At 36.7% G+C, this 20806-nt stretch overlaps 2 pseudogenes; one reads left to right on the top strand and one right to left on the bottom strand.

Moving 5' to 3' along the window:
- Positions 1-12001: 12001 nt before the first annotated feature.
- Positions 12002-15005, bottom strand: LOC129250493 (tigger transposable element-derived protein 4-like; annotated as a pseudogene).
- A 3777-nt stretch (positions 15006-18782) lies between these two features.
- LOC129250492 (putative nuclease HARBI1) lies at positions 18783-20176 on the top strand (annotated as a pseudogene).
- The last annotated feature ends 630 nt before the right edge of the window (positions 20177-20806 follow it).

The following is a 20806-nucleotide window of genomic DNA, read 5'->3' as shown; positions in this document are numbered from 1 at the left end:
AGTAATAAAGACATCAGCGAAAGAGGTGAGTCACTTGTTAACTTTATAAGAGTAGGTTAAGTCTTGCAAACCGAGGCGAGCAACCGATTTTCGTGTGCTCTACCTCAAAAAACGTTATCGATGTAACTCTCTTTACTGATGAGATCATATTCACATCAGCTTTAATATTGATTTCCATTTCCAAGTCAGCAAAATTCTGAATCGGGAATTCCAGAAACTCTAACTGGAGTCTCTATTGAAAGATTCTGACTAAGAAAATTGGGAAAAATACACCGATAAATTCCTATGAAGACGTCGAAGTTTTACTTTGCAGGCTAACAATTGCCGTTGCTAACAACACTAATAAAACGCAAACCTCAGCATACTTGGGGGAACAAGGAGTTAGGCGCATGAAGGCAATATGTTCGTGAAACCGTCGAGCTAGCGAGCTTGGCGAAATATGAGGTTATTTCGGAAAAATACAGAGATAATATACCTAACCTTGTCAGGAAGGAAGATGGTACATTGATCCAAACCAGCACAGAATCTCTAGAAGATCTTATTAGCACTCACTTTCCAGGTTGTGTCAAAGTAAATAATAGCGATCCAGTTAGAGTGACAGTAGGATTCACTAAAACGGACGCAATTACCTAGGAAAAACTGGATTGGTCAATCAATTCATTGGAAATTTTCAAATCGCCTGGGCTAGATTGTATCATTCCGGCCGTGATTAAAAAAGATTCACACTTACCATGGCTGAAGAATATTTACGAGGGATATTTGAACTAAAAATATGTACCGGTAAACTGGAAAGTTGCGAGGATTGTTTTTATACCTAAAGCAGGTAAAAGTGGGCATTTGTGCTCGAAAGATTATAGGCCGTCAAAACCTTTTGGTGAGCCGCGAGACAGGTTAAGTCCTCAAGGGCTGTTAAAATCACAACTCGCGTACATTAAGGGTAGATCCACGGAGACTGCACTAAATACTCGGGTCTTTAATTTTGTAAAAACTTTGGAATATAAGGGATACGCTCTAGGGATATTTCCGGAGATTTCTGGGGAATTCAACAATGTATGAACTAACGGTATATTAGAAAGCCTTAATGTCGTAGAAATGGATCCTTCCACATATCACTGGATTACAAGTCTTCTGAACTGCTGTGAAGCTACAAACAACCGATCAGCTTATCTGTAGAACCTTCGCACATAGTTCTATTACTGCGAATGCCATGGCCAGTTCAGACTAATGGTGCCAGTTACGAGTCTTTGAAAACCGCAAAAGGCCTTTATCTAAGATGATGGATGGCGGAAAAGCTTAGTTCCGAGAAGAAACACCATCAATGTCTTTACCGATGGATCATAAATGGAAAATGGGTTGGCGCTGGCATATATTGTGCGGAATTAAGCATCAAAAAGTAATTTAAACTCTCTAACCATTGTATTGTGTTTCAAGCTAAGATATTTGCTGTAAAGAAGCAACCGCAGGCTTTGTGTATATTGGGTTCCGTGGCATAAAGGCATAGAAGGAAATGAGACAGTGGATAGAATAGCTAAAGAAGGCGAAATACTTGCAGGCGATCAATTAAGTCAGATACTCAAACCTCTGTGCATAATTCAAAAATAACTATAGTAACACATATTAAGAAAGACGAAAGACAAATGGCTTAGTCTAACCAACTGCAAAGTTGCCAAGATCATTTGTAAACACACTTATGATGACAGGCATACTTAATCGGTTATATCGTTCGATAGAAGGAACTGTAGAACTCTAGTTGGTGTACTAAAAGGGCACTGCCTAGTTGCAACGCATGCTTACAAGCTAAATCTAACTCTAAACGGTGCTTGAGCGACTACTAAAATTCGCGAACAGCACGCGCATCAAGAATGATGCATATTTACGGTAAAAAAGGGACTCTTATCTGGTAAAACCTAACCTTATCTAACATAACTTTAAATTTCGGCAACCATATTGTCAAGCCAGATTCTAGCAACATTATAATAGAATAAAATAAAATAAAATTGAATTTCATAAATTTAAATTAGTATTAAGTAACTATTAGAAATATTGTTTAAGATTTTAAATAATGGATATTAAATAAATAAATATTATAAAATATGTAAATGTAAATTATATTTAAGCTTAATATTAAGTTGTTTTTCTATATACTATATTATAAGTATATACATTACTGTTTCCCGCCTTCCTTACCTTTCGCTATTTCGATCATTGACTCTGTTTCTACAGCTATACTTTCCGTTCTTCTTATTTCTATTTACCTACCTGTTTGCTCACCTATACTCTCTCTAACTCTTCACTTACCGTTCTTTCCTTTCCGCTATTTCTTTAATCCTAGTTTTAAGAAGAAATATAAGGGTAGAACGTAATAAAGAATTTCAGTTTTGAATTGTTAATCGGACGTGTGCGGTGTTATCTTTTATTTCCGCACCGGCAAAATCAAATTAATTTCGCGCTTCCCCCCATATACAGTTTGTGAACCTAAATATTTAAATATAATAAATACGGAATTATTTCCAAAAAACATTCAACATATAACAAAACATAAGTGCTAATATAGTGCAAAAAGACAAGTCGTCGTCTCGCAAAACAAAAAATTAAAAAAAAGACAAGTAAATCGAACAACTAAACTAATATACATATGTATATATGCATATATAAACAAAAAGAAGCGGTGTAATAAAATAAACCAGTGCAGTGAAGTGAAAAACGCAGTGACAGTGAGCCCCCAAAAACCAAAACAAAAAAATTATATATCTTTAAAAAAAAATAGTTTGAAATAGAAATAGAATACTTATGTATATAAAATATAAATAAAATCAAATATTTATATGCACAAACAAAAAACAAAAACAAAAAAAGTTAAAACATATAGAACATCGTTACGAAGGGGAGTGAAACTGTGGAGCTGTACTTCAAACTCACCGGTTCATCATTCATCACCACCAATATCCACCGTTACATAGGACATCGTGGGACAATGGAATGACCTGCAACTGCATGGCCTACCAACGGGAAGTCGAAGCTGGAAGCAAACCAGTCCATGCTAAACAGGTATTGAGTGCGAAAAATTTATATATTTATAATTGGCGCGTACACCCTTTTTGGGTGTTCGGCCGAGCTACTCCTCCTATTTGTGGTGTGCGTCCTGATGTTGTTCCACAAATGGAGGGACCTACAATTTCAAGCCGACTCCGAACTACAGATATTTTTATGAGGAGCTTTTTCATGGCAGAAATACACTCGGAGGTGTGAGGTGCCTGCCGAGGGGCGACCGCTATAAGAAAAATGTTTTCTTAATTTGGTGTTTCACCGAGACTCAAACCTTCGTTCTCTCTGTGAATTCCGAATGGTAGTCACGCACCAACCTATTCGGCTACGATATTATTACAGGTGCTAATAATCGTCTCACAGTTTATTACAGAAGACCTGGTGGCGATTTGGATAAAAGTGCCAACGAGCAAAGGTGAGCATGAGGTAGTACTTGCCTCCGCTTAACTTCAATTAGATGAGGTTACTGCTCCAACAAGGGAGGTTATAGCCCTGGTGGAATACTGTCAGCAAAAACGTCTCCGGTGGATCCTCTGCTGTGATGCAAATGCGCACCACACAGCGTGGGGGAGCACAAACATAAATCCAAGAGGTGAGTACCTTCTTGAATTTCTACTAATATATCTATCCTAAATCGAGGCAACGAACCGACATTTATTAATGCAATCAGGGGACAAGTCCTTGACATCACTCTCTCTAGCCATAATGCTTTGTCCGAAGTCTCAAATTGGCATGTGTCAGAGGAAACATCTATGTCGGATCACAGACATATTAGATTTGATATAGGTGCGACCAAACCACAAATGACAATTTACAGAAACCTCAGAAAAACTAATTGGGACTACTTTCACATTTGTTTAGAACAAAGTGTTAACTGCTCTAGGCGTCACATTCAGCTTATATCTGAGGTTGAGTTCGAATCGAACGAACTACATTCAAACATAACATCTGCGTTTCACGAAAGTTGTCCAGTAAAATGGAAAAAGCCACAAAGAAATGTTCCTTGGTGGAATAGTACACTTTCCAACTTGCGTAAAGAAACAAGAACCTTACGGAATAGAGCTAAAGCAATGGGGGACTGGTCCTCCTACTCAACAGCCCTAACCAGCTACAATAAAAAATTGAGGAAATCTAAAAGGGCTACTTGGAGGAATCATTGTGAAAAGATTTGTAGTGTAGAATGCTATTCGTATCCAAAAAGCCCTACTAAAAGATCACTCAAACGGCATTAGTCCTCTGAAAAAGCCAGATGGAAGCTACACAAGGAATTCAGAGGGAACCAGACAACTTCTGCTGGACATTCACTTCCCTGGATCACTTGTGCTAGACGAGATATCTGTGCCGGCAGAAACTACTACATTTGCGAGTGCTGAGAACTTAAAACTAGCAAACAAGCTATTCCATGAAAGGCGGGTACAATGGGCGATATCAACATTCAGCCCATACAAATCTCCTGGTCCTGATGGGATATTCCCCTGTCTTTTACAGCAGGGTGCACACCATATTAAGCGAAATAGGTTATTTTTTAAAGGCGTTACAAAAGATGAAAAACCAACACTAGCTGTTCAAAAATTATGCGAAGATAAGCTTAGTCTGCATCACATTAAAATAAGAGAGGCACGTTCATTATACGATAAAGATAATAAGTGCAATATAATAGCAGAGTTTGAAACTGTGGAAATAGCAGGAGATATCCTTAAAAACGCTAGAATGTTGCGAGGTTCGGATATATATATTGAAAAGGACCTTAGCTCTGAAAGGTAACAAAATAGAAAAGTGCTATTGCAGTTAAAACAAAAGCTCTTGACCTTAAGTAGAACACATAAGATATTCGTAAGGAATGATAGCATGAATATTGACGGCAAATGGATGTCATACAATAATAATAAATTACTTATGTGTGAGGGACAGCCGGCAGAGAAAATTCTTATTCACTACTTTGGTATAAACGTGTCAAAAATTGATATTACCTATTACTCTTTGTTAGAGAAAATAAATTCAAAAAACTAAAGAATTGTACTAAAGTAACCGCAAAATTAAATGTAATAACCAGCAGTGATGAACTTTTAGAAAATCGTAATAAATTAACTAATATTAAAATTGTGTCGTATAACATTAACGGCTTAGCAAACAAAACGTTATATAAAGATTTTTCTGATTATATTTGTTGTTTTGATGTTTTCATCTTGTTAGAAACGCATGTTGAAACGGAAAATTTTGAAAAATATTTTAAATTCTTCAAGGGGTTTACTCTGTTTTGGAGATCAGCAGTACGACGTAGTCATTATGGACGGGCAAGTGGTGGACTCCCTTATGGCATTAAAAAAGACCTAGAAAATGTTGATGTCAGATATTCGTTTAAGTGTTTAGACTGTTTAGACGTAATCGAATTTTGTGTGGCTGAAAAAACTGTAAACTTGATTCCATTATATTTGAAGGGTAATAACTGGATACATGATTTTGAAATTGTAAAAGAAAGTTTTGTTCAAAATGATTTTGTAAATGGTGTTGTAATCGGTGACCTTAATGTACGAATTGGAGACTTACAAGTAAATATGGACGAAATCTTACTAAATGATATTGTAGGAGGAAAAGCAGATAGGAATTCAAGAGACAAAAAAATCAATAGAGGTGGAAGGCAGTTCATAGAGTTCTGTATAAATAATGGTCTAATAGTGTTGAATGGCATGTTAAGTAGTGATGTTGAAGGAAAATTTACTTATGTTAGTAATATAGGTGAATCTGTAAATGATATATGTGCAATATCTCGGGACACATTGAAACATGCGTCTGATTTTATAGTGGACAAAAAAACCTGGTCTGATCACATGCCTATTATTTTAAAAATGCAATTGCCTGCAAGAAAATCAGCTTCAATATGCAAGACGAACTTGTTACCAAAAATTGTTTGGGATGAATTACGAGCAGAATTGTATAACAAGAAACTTATTAGCAACCTACAGAAAAAGAAATATGTAAAAAAAGAGCTAGATCTTGAAGATTTAACTGAAATAATTAGAATATCCACTTCACAGAGGCGAAATAAAGAAAGATTAGGAAAAAAATCGAAATGGTTTACCTGGAAATGTCAGTCAGCTAGAAAGATGTCATTAACACAACTGAGAATTTATAACAAAACTTTGAGTGGAAGTGATAAAAAGATATATATTCAGGAAAATAGAAAATACAAGAAACTGTGTGAAGGGAGCAAGAAGAATTACTATGACAATCTTGAACTCAGAATAAAAGAGGTTAATAACAGTAAGGATTGGTGGAAGATGGTCAACGTCCTTCGGTGTTCAATTACAGAATCTTGTCTAGAGGTATCGCCAGCAATATTCATGCACTATTTTCAAATATTATTAAATCCAACTCGCTGTGCACCATGTATTCAATATGTGGCAAATTTAGTAAGGGATGATTGTCTAGACAGACCAATCTCCTTAGATGAAATCAGATTGATGTTACAGAAAACGAAATGTGGAAAAGCTCCAGGCTCAGACAAGGTTCCATATGAGTTTTTTAAAAATGCCGATGACCGGTTTCTTGTTGAGTTGGCAAACGTTTTTAATACGCTATATAATATGGGCCAAGTATCTGAATGTTTCGAAACAAGTCTGATCTATCCGCTTTTTAAAAAAGGCGATAGGAAATCTCCCTCCAATTATAGAGGTATCTCATTCATGAATTATGTTGCAAAGATAATGATGGGCATTTTAAATGAGCGACTCACAAGCTGGGTAGAAAATAAAAATATTATAAGAGAATCAAGCAGGTTTCAGAAAGCGACATTCAACCGTAGATAACAAATATAACCTAGCAGCAATAGTCCATATTAAGTTTAGGGAGAAGAAAAAAGTGTACGCGTTTTTTGTGGACTTTAAAGCCGCTTTTGATACTGTCCCTAGACAACTATTGCTATACAAACTTCATGAAATAGGAATCTCCACCAAAATGGCAAACTTTATTGAAAGTTATTACAGAAATACATGTTCGATAGTAAAAGTAGGAGATGAAATGAGTGAAAAATTCAAAATATCGTCAGGAGTAAAGCAAGGGTGCCTGCTTTCACCTTTGCTCTTTGCTCTTTACTTGAATGACCTGCACGACTGCTTGGAGGGGGGACTCTTTATAGATGAGTTAGATATCCATTTGCTATTATATGCTGACGATATCGTCATATTGGCAGAGGAGGTTAGTGCTCTTCAAAAAATGATAATCAACTTAGAAAAATACTGCGATAAGTGGAATATGCAAGTAAACTTATCTAAGCCAGCTATAATGATTTTTCGGAGAGGCGGTAGAATAGAATAGAATCAAAACTCAGTTTCAAGCAACATATAGAAAATAGAAATGTTCTAGCGAAAAATAGCATAAATGCAACTTGGTGCACATTTCTTAGTAAAAATAAAATTAAGTTGTCGGCAAAATGGAAACTGTTTTTAGCGGTGACTAGAGCAATCCAGAGTTATGCTGCTCAGGTATGGGGAAACTCGTTGTTTGAAGAAGTAGACAAAATTCAACTTTATTTTTTAAAAAGGGTACTTCATCTCCCGAGTAATACGCCATCTTATTGCATTCTCTTGGAGACAAATGTACCAAGTTTTCATTTGTATACACTGCAGCTTCACTCAAAATATATACATATTAAAAACGTTATTTGAATATGATGATAATAGATTGCCTCATATACTATCAAAAAAGATTTTAGAAGAACACATATTTTGGGTTGAAGAAATTAGTAATATAGCACAAAAGTTAAATATAACATGTAACTGGGGCACTTCAAATAAAAGAGAGTGGAATAGAAATATAATTTCAATAATAGAAAATCTTCATGATTCGAATATTCGAACTTTATGGGAAAGGGCACACCAAAGCACCCGATTATATAAGGAATTAGACCATAACAACGCCAGAAGCTATTTAAACGATAATACTGGAATCTATAAAATTATGTGGATTATGAAAGCCAGATGTGATTTAATATACTTGGGAAGCCAAAGGGATTTAAATTGCACTTTATGTAACTTAAATGAATTAGAAGACATCACACATTTCTTAGGAAAATGCCCGATACTTAAAAGAATTCGTCAAAGATTTTTTGGAAAATATAGTTTAAACCGAGATGAAATCATAGACATTTTAAATGGTGTTGGCTCTTCTGGATATAATAACTTATTTAAGTTCATCACTGGTGCTATAGAATATAGAAAATTAATTTTAAGCGAATTCAATACATAGTACCATAGTAACATATGTAAAATGTAAGATTTTGTTTTTTTTAAAAATGAAAAAATGAAACGTAATGTTTATTTTAAAAAATTCGAACAATAAATAATAATAATAATAATAATAACACACCATATTATCCCTAGTTTGACCAGACTATACAAAGCAAGCTTACTGCTACGATATTTATCTACAAAATGGGCTGAGGTTAAGGTTGTATTTATTGCAAAGGTAGGGAAAAAACCCGAACAATTGCCTAAATCATACAGACCAATTAGTCTCAGCTCATTTTTCCTTAAAACAATGGAAAAGATAGTTGATCAGTATATTAGGGAAAACAATCTAGCTAACTTCCCACTGCATCGACTTCAATTTGCCTATCAACAGGGAAAGTCCACTGAGACTGCAATACACAGCCCGGGAACAGTTATTGAAAAGGCTATTGAGTTCAAACAGATAGCTCTTGACATATCAGGGGCTTTTGATAACACTTCCTATGAGGCAATCTATAATGCCCTATAGCTAAAGGAGGTACCTGAACCCATCACTAGATAGATAATATTCATGCTGAAATCTAGGACGATCAGCACCGAACTAGGAGGAACAATCAAATCTATTAAAGCCACAAGAGGTTGCCCTCAAGGAAGCGTACTCTCTCCTCTTTTGTGGACTCTAGTCATAGATGAACTTCTCTACAAACTAAATAACCTAGGATTTCACACTCAGGGCTACGCTGACGACCTAGTAGTTTATGTATTAGGATGCATGCAGCAAGCCCTTACAATAATAAACAAATGGTGCACGGAAAAAGGGCTCTCCATTAAAACATCCAAAACAACACTTGTACCGTTTTCTAGGAGAAGGAACATAAATCTCAAATGTCCGACCCTTAATGGAACAACACTTCAACTCTCGACAGAAGCGAATCTATCTTGGCGTCAGTATTGACAAAACGTGAAAGGACATCTAAAGATTTTAGAAGACTTCCTACATAGTCCCATTCTTCATAGGGATGATATACTATCACCCAAACCAATACTCTTCAGGAACTTCCGAGTTGTACTTAATGAACGCACAGACTGGAGAACTAACTCTATCACTTTCAAACCTGGCTCCCAGCTATGGTTTACTGATGGGTCCAAATTGGAAAATGGTAGAAAAGCTGCAGGAATCAATGGGCCTAAATTCAAAAAATCGATTCCGATGGGATCCTACCCAACAATATTCCAGGCAAAAATACATGCCATCGAAATATGTGTAAGAGAATGCCTAAGCAGGAAATGAGAGGTACTCAAATCTACATACTTTCAGATAGCCAAGCGGCTCTAAAAGCCCTTCTATCAACAACTATCACCTCCAAATTGGTAAATGACTGCCTAAACCTTTTCAACACGTTAGGGAACCTCAACATAGTAACACTAGGCTGGATTCCGGGACATGAAGGGCATGAGGGAAATGAAATGGCTGATGACCTTGCAAAACAAGGAGTAAATATGCAACTTACTGGTCCTGAGCCTTTCTGTGGACTCACAAAAGGCCACATTAATGAATTCCTTAGGAAATGGGAAGAAAGAAAACTTGCTGCGCACTGGCTAAACTGTGCCGGTCAGCGTCAAGCCAAACTATTCCTAAGTCCCAACAAAGGAATATCTGACAAGCTTCTCTCACTAAGCAAAGTAGATCTGCGTCTTTTTAAAAGGATATCTTACAGGTCACTGCAGCCTGAGGTATTATCTAAATAATATTGGTCTATCTGAGACCAATGTCTGCCGCTTTTGCGAAATGGACATAGAAAGCTCAGAACATGTGCTTTGTGAATGTCCTGCGTTGGGCAGACAGAGACTTCATCACCTTGGTGGTATCGTAGTATCTCCATGCAATCTTTGGAACAACAAACCCAAAATTGTGCTAAAATTTTTAAAAAGCCTAAAACTCTAGGGTTACAAAAATAGGCCTTTCACAATAGATCAGCTCTGGTCGCAGTGCGTAATGGCCTTCTAATAATAATAATCGTCTCACAGGTTACAAGGGCTTCAATTATTGGCATCTCGTGTATCCACTTCTTATTATATGCAAATAAACCATACATATACAGTGAAATTCCTTATAACCGGACACTCACCGTCGCAATGTTTTTGTCCGGCTATGGGAGATGTCCGCTTATAAGGGATAAAGTCACAAAATATTATAAAGGGTTTTTCAGTAAGAGCGCTTCAACTTTTGAACTTTTTTGAATAAAACACAAACGGTTTGACTTTTTTAAATAATTTTTTTTTATTATAGAGTTTGAACATATACATTTAAGTATGAAATTCGATTTCTTTTGCATGACCACCGCGTGCACGTTTTACGAAGTCCAATCGTTGAACCCAATTTTCGACCACTCTTTTGCATAAATTGGCCGAAATTCCAGCAATTTCGCGTTCAATATTGGCTCTGAGCTCACAAATCGTCGCCGGCTTATTACTGTAGACCAATGACTTCACATAACCCCAAAACGGGACGGCTTGTTAAATGGACCGTAAACTGGCCGTAATGCTCTTAAAGTAGCAGCAACAGAACGATTATTTTCATAAAAAATTTGCACGATTTGCAATCGTTGCTCAAGTGTGTAGCGTTCCATGATGAAATGCATGCTAATGAAGTTTACAAATTATAAGCGAAAAATATCGCTCTCCCTATCGGAAAAAAGTTGAAGCGCACCTATTGAATAACCCTATATATACCACACATATAAATTGTATTGTACATAGTTTATTTAAGAAATTTTTGGAAGTAAAGAATATTTGCATACTTCATATTACATATAAATACATATATGTACATATATTGATTAAGTACATTGTACAAGTCTTTACATTTCAATACTAGTTTGATTGAAAAAATTCGGTAATGCTTGATTGCTTAAACATTGATTGCTTTAATTTAAAATGTTCATTTTCAAAGTGACTCTCGATATTTTTAATGTGCTGAAAAGCTACATAGTCATTTTTTGCAAATTGTTTCAAGCCCGCAACAAGTTTTAAAGCCTCATCATATGATGTTATAGGCTCACTTATCTTCTCAATCACTTATGTCCATAGTATCATCTTGTTGGTCAAATTGAATTTCTATATTGTTGTCCTCAGTGAAAACATTTTGATCCATTTGGAGAAAACCTTCCAAATCATTTGCCAAGTCTAGTCCTTCCCGAAGCCTAGTATAGATTGCCAGTGGAATATCATCTTCAGAATCAAAATCTGGAAGATCCTCATAAGTTTCCAAAAATGTTGCTTTACGGAAGCAATTTCGGACGGTTGTGGCTTCCACTTTATCCCAAGATGCTTTGATGAAATACACAGCTTCTAGTACATTAATCGATTTTGAAAGCTCTGAGGCTGAACTTGTATTGTCAATTTTAGATAGCAAGTGTTTTAAAACTAAGCTTCTATACGAAGTTTTAAAATTTTGGATTATACCTTGATCAAGGGGTTGGCTAACTGCCGTTGTATTTGGCGGCAGAAAATAATTTTTATGTTGGTTAAGTTTAATTCCTTTGGGTGAGAAGCCGCGTTATCTAAAAACAAGATAATTTTTCGATTCTGGACTTTCATTCTTCGATTGAACTGCTGCAGCCATTCACTCATTACTTCTCGAGTCATCCATGCTTTTTTATTAGACTTCCAATCCACTGGCAGTTTTGCGATTGGAACATGTTTAAAAGATCGAGGATGGGCTGCTTTACCTATAACCGAAAGCAGCTCCTTATCTCCAGCCATGTTAGCACAGAACAAAATTGTGAGTCTTTCCTTCGATAGTGTACCGACCACGCATTTTTCGGATTTAAGAGCGAGCGTTTTGTCAGGTAAGGCACGAAAAAAAAGCCCACTTTCGTCTGCGTTGTAAATGTCTTGAGGCTTGTAACCGGTCAACATAGATGACAGTTTTGTCCTAAACTGTTCGACACCATCCTGGTTTACATCTGCAGCTTCACCAGATACGCATTTGAAAGCAACCTTATTCCTTATTCGCCATTTGTTTAACCATCCATCTGAAGCATTAAAATTAGGTACACCCAGTTTGCCTGCAATTTCCATTGCCTTTGCTTTCAAAATGGGACCAGAAATCGGAATGTTTTGACTTCTAGCCTTAGCGAACCAATTAAAACGCATCTTGTCTATTTCAGAGCCGCCTTCTTTAAGAAAGCTTCGGTTTTGATGAACATTAACTCCAGACTCCCATTTGGAACGAATTTTTTATTTATTTTTATTGATTTCAGCAGCTTGTGTTTTGCCAATATTGAACCTTTCAAAGCACAAGAAACGTGTACCTACCATTAAATTTTTGGACTCACTATACTTTACCTTTTTGCAATTCCACGTACTGATAATTTATCTTTTTCGAAAACATTAATAATTTCTATTTTTTCTTTAATAGAAAGTACCTTCTTTTTCGGCGCCATATTATTACGAACTTTGAACGCAACCATTCGCACGCAACTGACTTAACAAACTGAACGGAAAACTACTCTTAATTTAAAACACAGAGCTTGAATGTGTGCATACATGTTAAAAGGGGAATCACCTATTTCATTTTTATAATGAACAACAAAGCTTGCTTGTGATATTTTTGAATTTTGTCCGTTTATGAGAAATTTTTTTATGAAAATGGTTTGAAATACTTTGTCCGCGTCCGGTTATTAGAGTGTCCGTTTATTAGGATGATATTTGGATGAAAAAATGAATGAAAAACCTGGGTGCCCAAAATTTGTCCGGTTATTGGAGCTGTCCGGTTATAAGGACTGTCCGTAATGGGGAATTTCACTGTATACTTATACGAGGTGTGTTCAAAAAGTATCGCGAATTTTGTGTTTTTTCAAAAAATTATTTATTTATTCATTAATATCTATTTTGTCCCCTTCAAGGCAATCACCATGAGATATTATGCACTTGTGCCAACGTTTTTTCCAATCTTCGAAGCGCTTCAAAAAATCATTTTTTTTATCTTGTTCAGCTCCTCCTTTGTTAAGTGTGTGCATAAATATGCACTAAGTTGCAGAAAACAGTACAAGTAACTTATAAAAAAGTTCTGTATCGGACATTTCAATACTAAGAGAAAATTAGTTAAGAAATGATTTATCACAAATAATAAATAAATATAGTTAAGTAAATTCTAAGTATAATCATGCAGGGCTGAACAAATCCAAACATATTTTAAGAATACCAAAAGGTAAATATATGTATTTTAAGAGTAACTGAAATCAAACATATTTTAAGAAAAACATAAGATAAACATATTTTAAGAATAACAAAAGATAAACACATGTATTTTAAGTATAACAAGAGATAAACATTTTTTTCCTAAACAGCAAACAAAGAAACTAATATACACGTCGTGTACCTAAAATAGTAAGATGAGGTATAAGTATAAATACGACTGTCAAATATATTGGCCGCCAGTCCAGTATTAACATAGTGTTAAGAACTACCCTAAAATTAAATTCAGAAAAACAAATTTTTATATTAATCGCAATTCAAGCAAGTCCTTAACTAACTTCCAAGTCTTTAACTGGCGATTCTGCCAAGAGTATCATATACATTGATGCTCCAGTGAGCGGACCAAAAAAATAGTCATCCTTGTCGCAGCAATGACATACATACATAATCCTTCATAATAAAGGACAAAATCTTATGTAAAAAAATAAAGGCTGTAAGGAAAAGAAGTGAAAATACAATGAATAAATAAAAAATTTAATGATAGAAACTCCATACGTGTTCCTTCCATTAAAAAAACAAAAACATTGATCTAATTCTCATAGAAAGGAGCAGATGAGAAAATCTTTGGAGAAACGCAATAAACTTAATACACGAAGAAATTTGGACACCATTGATGTTATGGAACAAATCGACGTGAACACCATGATTCAGCAGATAGCCAAATTGCAAGTAATGCTTCAGAGCATCCAAGCAGAAAATGCAACATTAAGAGACCAGATAGATCAGATCCAAGTTAACCCAGCAATGATTCCACTAGCAGCAGAACGATTGGAACCAGTCAACATAACTTATACCAATCCAACCTATATCAACCTGGACGTTTTTAAAGCACTACCGGAATTTGATGGCAACATTTCCAAATACCGCTTATGGAGGGAAGATGTGTCTAGACTTATGGATGGAATTAGTAATCATAGAAATTCCAACAGATACGTAAAAGCTCTATCAATTATAAAAACTAAAATACAAGGTGAAGCAGCTGACGTGTTGACCAACCATAACACAATATTTAATTTTGATGCATTCAGGAATAGATTGGACTATACCTGTGCTGATCAACGACCTTTATATGAGTTGCAGGACGAGGTGAAGGGACTCACACAAGGTAAACACAATTTTAGTGAATTCCATGACAACGTGAACAGAGCCCTGACGCTAATCACGTCAAAAATATTTATGTCTGGTCATAGCCAAGAAGTGACAAAGTAATGACTGATGAGGCAACACAAGAAGAGTGTTTAAGGATGGAATAAATAACTCATATATTCGTTCCACCCGATACGGAAATCCTTTAAGGGATTTAGAGCATGCATTTGCAGTAGCCAGTACCATAGAGCACGATGACGAACATCGAAAGTTACGTCTAGGCACTACAGAACATTCATCCAACCAACAATCAACACTACTTTGAGAAACAACATCATCAGAAACGTCCCATGTATCAGCAGAAATACAACTATAACCAGCCGCCATCACAATTACCAAAACCAGAACCGATGGACACAACGTCTGGAAACACAACATTCAGGCAACCAACTCACCTTCAAAACCACTATTACGACGTGAATAGAAACAATAAAAATTGGAAAAGACCACGAGGTAACAGTAGCCAGTTCACCAATCAATACCAACAACCAAAACTCATGCGGAACAACAACTTAACATCCGAAGAAGACAACTCTAGCACAATTGTAGAGACAGGTAGACAAAATCATTTAGTAATTAAGTATTTAAAACTAATAAACGGCTTGCCTAGTATAGTAATGAAGGATGGGAAAGTAAATTATAATGTTTTAGTAGATACAGTTGTTAAAAAAACTTTAAAATTTAATATAACCAAAAAGTAAAACCATTACAAGTGATATCAATGCATGGTAATTCTATAATTAATACGAAACAAACTATTAAGTTTTTGAATGAAGATTTAGATTTTTTTGAGTTAGATGAGATAAGTGGATTTGATTTGATACTAGGATAGAACGGAATAAAGAAATTGAAGGCGGTTATAAATTTGACCAAGATGGAATTGGAGGTGTTAAGAAAGTCGGAAATTAGTGAAAAAAATTATGCAAATTACACTATAGGCTTAGACACGTATAGAGCATAAATCGATAAGTTAATGAAGGATTCAATCTTTGCTTCAATTGAATCTTATACGGGAATAAATGCAAATCAATGCGGATAATTCGTTGTTAAGTGGTCCGAGCAATGCCCAACTGCTGAGAACGGCGATTTTGGGATGTTCTTGGCGACGTCTCAACACTGGCCCGTACAAGAGCAATATTCTCATCCGATCACCTTGGTCGGTTTTGATTTGGCCTCTTTGGATTAGAAAGAGCATCCCCAGTCGAAAACCTTTCGTACAAACGTTTAATGGTGTTATTAGACGGCGCACTTTTCACATTATTTAATTTTTTATATGCACGTTGAGTTTTCACAATTGACTTCTTTTGTTGAATGTAAATTGTCATTAAGCGATTTGACGTCTCTGTCAAAAGATATGGGGTTGCCAGATGGGTCCGTTGAATATGGGCAACACTGTACAAGTAATATAAATGACGTACAATTCGTAAATAAGGAAATTGACAAATTATTGAAAGAAGGAATAATACAAAAAAGCTACAGCCCATACAATTCACCCATATTAACCGTACATAAGAAAGGTATAGATGAGAGCGGAAACCCCAAAAGACGTATGGTTATAGATTTTAGGAAATTAAACGAGCATACGATCACAGACAGATACGTAATATCAGACATAAATATTGCGCGGCCAAACTTAGGGAAAATCAAAAAATTTCACTACACTTGATTTGGGTTTTCATCAAATTAAGATAAAAGAACCTTGTCATGTCGGTCTCCTTGCCCCGGGGATGAGGCTTAAGTGGTGAGTTAACCCCATGTTATAGAGATTTACTTACCACAAACTAAGAGGGCAGCTCCATATAGGAATTGGGTATCCACTCACTCGCGGAACGGCGGAATTGGTGGCCACTCAAGTACTATGTGGAGAGTACCGTACCGACAACCTGGCAGGAGGTATAAAATGCATTTTTTACAATGTGAAGGCTACCTATGTATCTCTCTGCACGAGGTAGCGATACACCGTCGTCGAAACGATCTGAAGCAACTGAACAAGTTGTGGAGGATGTGGAAATGGCGGACAATCTCTCAGTAGACTCAGATGGATCTCTGGTACCGAGTAAGTCTTTGACAACGGTTAAATCTGGTGCGAATCAGGGAAGTACCGGTCAAAAGACTGAAGTTATTGGAGAGTCGAACGCAGGTGTTAGTCTATCCGCAAGGCAGATCAAACGAAGAAGACAGAAGGCAAAGCAAGCCGAAGCATTAGCTAAGGTAAGTACTCAAGCTCCGTCAACTTCGACACCTGTAATGGAAACGGGAAAGCGTGACAGAACAGAGGATTCCTCTGTAGCGTTGCACTCTTCTGGAAACGAAACGGGGTCTGTGGCAACGGGAAGAGAAGAAAGGCAAAGAAGAGGAAAGTCGAGAGACGAAAGTTGGCATGAACAATAACGGTAGCAACGGTGGAACCTCTAGGTACAGCTGGTATATTGCTAGTCGGATGCAGACAAAAGAATCGATAAGGTTTTCTTTGTCTTTCTTTGAGAACTTTAAGTCCCATGGACCTGACGGAATATATCCAGCAAAAAAGGAGGAGACAGGCTAATTGGGGCCCTGCAAAGGATCTTCACAGCCTGTCTAGCACTTGGTTATATACCATCTCAATGGCGACGCGTAAGAGTAGTATTTATTCCGAAACCAGGAAAAGACTACTATTCCTGTCATCCGATTTGGTTATTCAAAACACTGGTAACAAACCAACTTTTGTGACCAAAAGGAGACAAGAGGTGATTGATTTAACACTTACCAATAGGTCAGTTGGAAATCAAGTCAATCGATGGCGAGTTTTGGAAGAGGGCTCTCTTTCTGATCATCGTGTTATCGAACTCCGACTGGGAATTGAAACAATATCAATACCTTCTGGTAGGAATCCTCGAAATGTGCACTGGGACAGGTATGGTGAGCTTGTAACAGAGCGATTATCAAATCTGAAAAAGCTCAAATCGATTGAAATGATTGAAGATGCTACTAAGAGATTAGAAGGTACTTTAATCAAATGCTTTGAAGAACCGTGCCCACTCAGGCATAGTAGACAGAGGAAAGTGGTTCCTTGGAGAAACCTTGAACTGTCAAAACTTCGTATACGGTCATCGACTTACACAGAGAGAATATAAGAAAAAAGTACGGCAAGCCAAACTTGAATCCTATAGAAATTTCTGCAGTAACGTCGAAGAAATGAGGGAAACAGCGAGACTTTGTAAGGTCCTTCATCTAGACCTCTCAGTAAGGCTGGATTCCATTCGAAAACCTGATGGTTCGTACACCATTTCCAAATCGGAAACGTTTAATGCTCTACTCGAAATCCATTTTCCGGGTAGTACAACTCTCTCTGAAGTAGAGAGTGGCATGAACAATAACGGTAGCAACGGTGGAACCTCTAGGTACAGCTGGTATATTGCTAGTCGGATGCAGACAAAAGAATCGATAAGGTTTTCTTTGTCTTTCTTTGAGAACTTTAAGTCCCATGGACCTGACGGAATATATCCAGCAAAAAAGGAGGAGACAGGCTAATTGAGGCCCTGCAAAGGGTCTTCACAGCCTGTCTAGCACTTGGTTATATACCATCTCAATGGCGACGCGTAAGAGTAGTATTTATTCCGAAACCAGGAAAAGACGCCTATTCCTTAGCAAAAAGTTTTATACCAATCAGTTTGACACCGTTCGTGTTGAAAAGTCTAGAACGAGTTGTGGAGAAACATATTCGAGTGGGGGTATTCCCGAGAAGTGCACTTAATATTTAGAAATCAACACGCTTACCATAGTGGAAAATCATCCGCTAACATGAATCCCTAACGAGGCTTTGAGGATTCTGGACAAATTGATGACTGGACGAAAGAGCAGAGGATTCTGGACAAAATTGATGACTGGTGCATGAGACAAGGGCCCTTACTCTGTAATGCGATGCGAAAAGCAATGCGATGCGAAAATAAATTGCGTTACGAAGGATAATTGGTACTCTGTAGCGCTATCGCATCGCTGAAAGTGTTGCTCTTTTTATTATTCACTTATTTTTCGCTTTAGTATGCATCACTGACCGAAATGTCAAAGAAAGCGACCAAAACAAACGAGCGATTGGAAGTACCTATATTTAAATAATATAAAGTAATGGATTCTGTAGCTTTATGGGACGAATCATCTGAGGAAAGGATTTCTCGGAGATTTATAAGAGATAACTCCAACATTATGAGTCTCAGCGATCAAAGGTAAGTTAAACTTTAAAGAATTACTCATGCTTTATTCATCAGTTTGTTCTATTCATCAGTTTTGTGCAGAATTTTCGGCTTAGTAAGGAAGCCTTTATGTATGTGCTAAATAGCATAAAGGGCGAAATGAAATCTTCAACGAGAGCAACGGCTATCTCTGACATCATACAAGTTGCAACAACCCTAAAGTTTCTTGCTCAGGGTGCGTATCAGCATTTAATTGGCCGTTTCCAGTTGCCTTTGGGAAGTTTGCAGTGCAATTGAAAAGGTATTGTGTCCAAAACATATCGTTTTTTCGATGAGCAGTGAAGAGAAACAGGATGCCAACCGTAGCTTTTACGAAAAATGCGGAATTCCGGGTGTGGTAGGAGTAGTGGATGGAACGCACATCCAAATGATAAGGCCATCAAATGACGAGCATTTATTTTTTGACCGAAAGCTTAAGCACAGCATAAATGATGGTGGTAGGAGTGTTTCAATTAAATAAGATTATTTTCATTAAACATTTTTTGTTCTACTTTAGATATGTGATCACAAAATGCAAATTAGAGCCGTGAATGGTAGATTTGGCGGTGCATCGCATGATACGCACATATGGAACTTGTCCGGTGAGCGCGAATATTTAAAAACTGCCTATGAAAACGGTGACTCTGGCCAACGAATTCTTGGTAAGCTTTTTAATATACTACGAGTATATGACCTTAATATAGTGGTCCGTATACTCGTATTAATATAGTCTTATATAGTATATAACATACATATGTATAATTGTTAATACACATATATATGTATATGTATTTATATGCATTTTCATGTAATAAATGCTTATGAATATGCATATGCACATATGTAGCTATTGTAATTTATTGTTATTCAACTAAAAATACCTTTATATTTTTGTTATCTGCAGGCGACTCAAGATATCCGTTGGAACCATGGCTCCTTACTCCATACAGAAATTCTACGGAGGATTCAGACGAACATTTTTTTAATCAAAAACATTCAAAGGGAAGGTCGTTAATTGAGAGAGTTTTTGGCGTTTTGAAAGGCCGATTTCGTTGCCTTCTAGCTTCAAGGGAGTTGCACTATGCTCCAGAAAAGGTTGTGCAAATACTAAATGTTTATTGTGCTCTGCATAATATATGTATAATGTTCAAAGTTCATTCTCCCAGTTTAGAAATCGAACCGGAACAAGTGAACATGGTAAATATAGAAAATGTAGAAAATCTGAGTTTATCTAGACGTGTAAGAGACGAAATAAAAAATGATATGATTGCCACTCGAAGTTCTGTATGAAAAATTTGTTTAAATGAAATCGTTTTTTAATAAATATGAATTCAGTCTGTTATTTAAGTTAGGTCTACAAAGTGTGTACATATATTAAAACTAATAGCAATAGTGTACAAATTATATACATTGTATACATTTTTTAAGCTAAAGGGTGTTTTTTTTAGAGGTTAGGTTTTCAAGATGAAATAAAACGTATATAATTTAATGTTATGGCCAATTTAGCTTTATTATAAAGATAAGGGTTTGCCATTATGTTTTAAAAATGATTTCGGGCAAGTGGCCGCCGCGGCTGGCTCGAATAAATTCCAGCCGAGAGGCCCAATTTTCGACCACTTTTTGCAGCAATTGGGGCCGTATGTCAGCAATAACGCGCCGAATATTCTCTTCCAAGACGTCAATCGTCTCGGGCTTATCTGCGTAGACAAGCGACTTCACATAGCCCCACAAGAAATAGTCCAGCGGTGTTATATCACACGATCTTGGAGGCCACGCCACAGGTCCACGGCGCGAGATAATGCGCTCACCAAAAGTTTCCTTCAATAAATCGATTGTTGCGTTGGCTGTATGGCATGTAGCGCCGTCTTGTTGGAGCCAAAGGTCGTCCACATCAACATCGTCCAATTCAGGCACGAAAAA

This window comes from Anastrepha obliqua, chromosome 6, assembly GCF_027943255.1.
Source record: "Anastrepha obliqua isolate idAnaObli1 chromosome 6, idAnaObli1_1.0, whole genome shotgun sequence".
NCBI classification, from domain to species: domain Eukaryota; kingdom Metazoa; phylum Arthropoda; class Insecta; order Diptera; family Tephritidae; genus Anastrepha; species Anastrepha obliqua.
Note: the sequence above shows the minus strand (reverse complement) of the source record. Positions and strands in the feature narration are given on the sequence as shown.